The 6,000-nt window shown below is 40.1% G+C and overlaps 1 long non-coding RNA gene across 1 annotated transcript in view; it reads right to left on the bottom strand.

Annotated features, from left to right (window-relative positions):
• The window catches only part of LOC109489269, a 34,731-nt gene extending 34,211 nt beyond the window's left edge, over positions 1-520 (bottom strand). The window contains exon 1 of the long non-coding RNA XR_002142216.2: positions 453-520. This is a non-coding gene — a long non-coding RNA (uncharacterized LOC109489269). The remainder of the gene's footprint in view (positions 1-452) is intronic.
• Positions 521-6,000: the final 5,480 nt, after the last annotated feature.

The following is a 6,000-nucleotide window of genomic DNA, read 5'->3' on the forward strand; positions in this document are numbered from 1 at the left end:
TATACGTGCTCATGATACTTGGAGTTGCTGCAGCCATCTTGGGTTGAAGAGTTTGAGTTGGGAATGACCCTTACCTCAAAATTATCTAAAATTGAACTCCCAATCCCCAGTGCTTCCCCCACCCCATTTTCCCCCTCTATCTTTCCAATTGCTAAGGCCACAAGTGTTGGTGTTATCCCTAACTTTACCCTTTCACATCCCACATTTTATTTATTGGAAGATCCTACCAGCTCCTCCTGAAATTATATTTGCAATTTTACTGCTTTTTCCTGTTCACCCCACTGCCGTCCTGGTCCGTGCCACTACTGTTTCTTGCCTGGGTTACTGCAACAGAGCAGTGCCTACCCAGGGAATTTTATTAGGGTTCAGCCAGACCTGTGGCCTATGGCAATCCATATTTGACATCACATGCACTTAGATAGAGGAGAGGAGGGGCAGGAAGAACAGCTTACCAGCAGAGAAGGACGGATGTTCTTTTGGGGGTGTCCCTGGAGCAGTGCAGAAAGAGAATAGCCAGGGGCGCCTGGCTGGCTCAGTTGGTAGAGCATGTGACTCTTGATCTTGGGGTTGTGAGTTCAAGTCCTACGTTGGGCCTGGAACTTACTTCAAAAAAATATATATATAAAAGAAAAAAAAAACCCCGCCAGAACTATTCTCTGCGCTTCTGCTTCCAGGTGAAGCCTAGGTGTGAGTAACGAGGCTCACATGCGTGGATTTGTCGCTAAGGTGGCTGAGGGGCTGCGTGTTCCACAAAGGCCATTGCCTTGTATAACCACCCATGAGCATAGCTTCTAGGATTCCTACAAGGTCCACGCCTGGTTGCAGGTGTCCCCACACTAAGAGCAGTCCAATGTTACAGCCACTCTCCAGGTATTTATAGTTCCTCTCAGTCCCAAGCAGTTTACCAATGGGTCATTTTTACCATAAGCCACGTTGCCTAGTAACACAGCTGACATTCTGTGGTTTCTGACATTCATGGTTTCCTGGGGAACAGAGCTAGAAAGTTAACTGAATCCAAGAGCAATTTCTCCTGCTGAAAGACAAGGATTTTTCTAACACTTCAGTCACAAATCGCCTGCCCCCGAGGGGTCCTCCGCTTCTGGGCTTTTCCCCCTGTGCTCTTTCTCAGCACAGTGGCCAGAGCGCTCCTTTAAAACACAGGACAGTCGTGTCCCTCTTCTGTAGACTCTCGCGGTTCCCCAGCTCATAGCACATTTGTCTGTAGGCCTTCCTTGAGTTAGTCCCTTATTATCTTTCTGATCCTTTTTTTCCTGCTTCTCTTGCCCTTGCTCATCTGCTGTAATTGCCTTTGTTCTCGCTCTGATGTTCCGGGCATGTTTCCGCCTTAGGGCTTTTGCGTTGGCTCTTCCCTGTGGCTGGAACATGCTTATTCCTGGTACCCACCTGGCTGATTCTTCAGTTCTTTGTTCACATGTCACCTTTTCCATACGCTGTATTCCATTTAGAAATTGTAAGTCCTGCCATGCCTAGTGCTTGTCATTCCATGATTTTTTTTTTATAGCTTCTTTCATCTTTTCATATTCCGTAATGATGTGTATTGTTTATCGTCTCCCACTGTTAGCGTGTAAGCTGCTGGAGGGCAGCATTCTTCATTGACATATTCTTCCTTGACCTCTCCCAGCTGCCTGGGACAGTGCCTAATGCATAGTTGATGCTTAGTAATTTTATTTTTCATTTTATATTATTTTTTAAAGATTGATTTATTTGATAGAGAATGTGTATACACGAGAGTAGGGGGAGGGATAGAGGGAGAGAGAGAGGGTCCTCAAGCGGACTCCCTGTTGAGCACGGAGCTGGGGGGCGGCTGTGGCAGTGGGGCTCAGTCCCACAATCCTGAGATCGTGACCTGAGCTGAAATCAAGAATCTAACTCCTACCGACTGAGCCACCTAGGTGCCCTGATGCTTAGTATTTTTAAGTAAGTGAGCACACCTTTTCAGAGGGCTTACTGTGTGCTGTTTTAACATAACATTAATTCATTTAATTTTCATGAAACCCTCTCAAAATAGGTACTTTTATTATCCCCCCCACTTTTTTTTTTTCTTTTCAAATAAGCGTGGAAACAGGTTAAGAAACTTACCTCATGTTGCATAACTTGTGAATGAATCACCACAGGCTGTCTTTGGAGCATGGGCTTTTAACTGATATACTGCAGTTAAGCATCTTTCTGCATACAGAATTTTTTTTTTTAAGGTTTTATTTATTTGGGAGAAAGAGCAAGAGAGAGCGTGAGCAGGGGCAGCAATAGGCAGAGGGAGAGGGTGAGGGAGAAGCAGGCTCCCGATGCAGGGCTGGATCCCAGGACCCTGGGATCGTAACCTGAGCTGAAGGCAGGCATTTAACCAACAGAGCCACCCAGGCGCCCCTGCATACAGAATTTTTAACCTGATTTTGGATTATTTGGTAAATTCCCCTTTGGGTTAGAAGTTATGAACAATTTAATAGTCTTGACACATGTAGCCCAATTATTTTCCAGGATCTTGTCAACCATTTGGGAATGTATCTTTAAAAAAAAAAAAAAAGGTTGGGGCGATTTAATTGACTTCTAGTTGTCCTTTTTTATCTAATAATGAACTCTTATGATGTTCCCTAGTACTTTTCTAGATACTTGGGTGACAACAATTTTTTTTTTTTTTTTTTATGCCTTTCGAAAGGAGCTACATACACAGGATGGAAGTCATGGAAGTTTTCATAAATAATGGCAGCAGAACCTCCAGTATTAAATAGTGGGTGAATGTCTTGGTTTAACTTACACCTAAGAACTTGCCATTCTCAGTCTTATCTAGATCATCGCCCCCTTTAAGAATCTAATAACTCTGGGGCACCTGGGTGGCACAGCGGTTGAACGTCTGCCTTTGGCTCAGGGCGTGATCCTGGCGTTGTGGGATCGAGCCCCACATCAGGCTCCTCTGCTGTGAGCCTGCTTCTTCCTCTCCCACTCCCCCTGCTTGTGTTCCCTCTCTCGCTGGCTGTCTCTGTCAAATAAATAAAATCTTAAAAAAAAAAATCTAATAACTCTGGACCTCTTACTAGAAAATGCTTATAAACACATAAATTTTTCATGCAACTTACTGTATTGTAAGTTGATTTATCACAGGCCACAGAAAACCCATCTTTGCAAAGATTTCGATCTTGTTTTTGTGTAAAATTATTTGCTACAGCCAGGGGGGAAAATCCAGATTTCTGATAAACTAAACTTTATTTTCAAAAGTTAATTTTGATGGAAAGACCAGTTTATAAGTTGAAATTCTGGCATTGTCTTTCATATGCCTATATATTATTTTTAAAAATTTCCTTACAATTTTACTGTTTTGTTTTAATGGCGATCAAAGCTGAAAACCTGTTTTGTAAGATGTGTGGGGACAAGTGGAATGAGAGCCAGATCAGATAAGAGGTGTTTTTTTTTTCCCCATTAAAATTAAAAAAAAATTTTTTTAATAGACATTATTCTCTAAAGACTTTTTTTTTTTTTAAATAGTTTTAGATTCACAGCAAAATTGAAAGTATGGAGATTTTCCTATATAATACTGTTTCTACTCATATGTCCTCTCCCTCATTATCAACATCCCCCGTGAGAGTAGTACATTTGTTATAATTGATGCACCCACATAGTCACATCATAATTACCCAGAGTCCCCAGTTTACATTAGGGTTCACTTTTGGTGTTGTGTATCCTGTGGGTTTGGATAAATGTTTAATGATATGTATCCATCATTATCTCGTGCAGAATATTTTCATTGCCCTAAAATCCCCTGTGCTCTGCCTGTTCGTTCCTCTTCCTAAAACCGCTGGGAACCAGTGATCTTTTTACTGCCTCCATGGTTTTGCCTTTTCCACAGTGTCATACAGTTGAAATCATACGGTGTATGGCTTTTTCAGATTTGCTTCTCTCACTCAGCATTATATATTTAAGGCTCCTATTTCCTGGCTTGATAGCTCATTTCTTTTTAGTGCAGAATGATACTCCATTGTCTGGATGTACCAGTTTATCCATTCATCTACTCAAGATCATCTTAGTGGCTTCCACATTTTGGCAGTTGTGAATAAAGCTGCCTTAAACATCTGAGTGCAGGTTTTTGTGTGGACATGTTTTCAAGTCCTGTAAATACCAAGGAGCACAATTGCTGGGTCATATGGTAAGAGTGTGTTTAGTTCTCTAAGAAACCTCCCAACTGTCTTCCAAAACAGTGGTTCCATTTTGCACTCCCACCTGCAGTGAGAGTCCTTGTCACTTCACATCCCTGCCAGCATTTGTCAATTGTTCCACATTTTGGCCATTCCAGTAGAAGTCCGGCAACATCTCATTTTAATTTGCATTTCCCTGTTGACATATGATTTGGAGCGTCTTTTCATATGCTTGTTTGCAGTATGCATTTTTTTTTTTTTTGGTTAGGTGTTTGTTAAAGTCTTTGGCCCATTTATTTATTTATTTATTTGAGTGAGAGAGAACAAGAGTACCTGTGTGTGTGCCTGTGCAGGGGGGAAGGGGAGGGAGAGGGAGAGAGAATCTCCATGTGGGGCTTGATCTCTTGAGATCATGACGTGAGCCAAAACCAAGCGTCTGATGCTTAATGGACTGAGCCAACCAGGTGCCCCTTTGGTCCATTTTTAAATCAGATTGTCTTGTTATTCAGTTTTAAGATTTCTTTGTGTATTTTAGATAACAGTCCTTTAGTAGGTGTGTGTGTGGTAAATATTTTTTTCCTAGTCTGTGGCTTGTCTTGTCATTCACTTGACATTGTTTTTTGCACAGGTTTTTCATTTTAATTAAGTTATTAATTATTTCTTTCATGGATTGTGCCTTTGGTATTTAAAAAGTCATTACCATACCCCAGGTCATCTAGGTTTTCTCTTTTGTTATTTTCTATTTTATAGTTTTGCGTTTCACATTCAGGTGTATGATCCATTTTGAATTAGTTATTGTGAAGGGTGAAAGGTCTGTGTCTAGATTCCTTTTTTTTTTTTCATGTGGATGTCCAGTTGTTTCAGCCCATTTATGGAAAAGACCATCTTTGCTCCATTGTAATACTTTTGTTCCTTTGTCAAAGATCAGTTTGGCTGTGTTTATGTGGGTTTGTTTCTACTTCTCTATTCTGCTCCATTCATCTTCCCCACCATTATACTGTCTTGATTATCCTAGGTTTATTTTAAGTCTTAAAGTTGGATACTGTCAGTCTTCTGACTTTGTTCTTTTCCTTCAATATTTTGTTGGCTGTTCTGAGTCTTTTGCCTCTCTGTATAAACTTTACAGTCAGCTTGTTGATATCTGCAAAATAACATACTGAGATTTTGATTGGGATTACATCGAACCTGTGATTAAATTGGGAAGAACTGACATCTTGACAGTACTGAGTCTTCCTGTCCATTTATTTATTTTGTTTACCAGAATTTTGTCGTTTTCCTCATATAGATCTTGTACACATTATGTTAAATTTATACTTATATCTAAGTATTTCATTTTTGGGAGATGCTAATGTAAATGGTTTTTGTTTTTAATTTCAAATTCTGTTTGTTCATTGATGCTACATAGGAACACAGTTGGCTTTTATATATTAACCTTGTACCCTGCAACCTTGCTATAATTGCCTATTAGTTCTAGGAGTGTGTGTGCGTATTCTTTCGAGTTTTCCGTTTGGTGATTAATCATGTTATCTGCAAACAAAGTTTTATTTTTTCCTTCCCAATCTGTATATAATTTATTTTCTTGCACAGCTAGGACTTCCAGTACAATGTTGGAAAGGAGTGTGAGAATGGGCATCTTGCCTTGTTCCTGATCTTACTGGAGAAACTTACAGTTTTTCACCATTAAGTATGATACTAGCTGTAGTTTTTTTGTAGATAGTCTTTATCAAGTTGAAGAAGTTGCCCTCTGTTGGAATTTAATGAGAGTTTTTATCATGAATGGGTGTTGGATTTGGTCATATGCTTTTCCTGAATCTTTTGATACGGTCATGAGATTTTTCTTTTTTAGACTATTAAT

The sequence above is a fragment of the Ailuropoda melanoleuca genome, chromosome 11, assembly GCF_002007445.2.
Source record: "Ailuropoda melanoleuca isolate Jingjing chromosome 11, ASM200744v2, whole genome shotgun sequence".
Classification (NCBI taxonomy): Eukaryota; Metazoa; Chordata; class Mammalia; order Carnivora; family Ursidae; genus Ailuropoda; species Ailuropoda melanoleuca.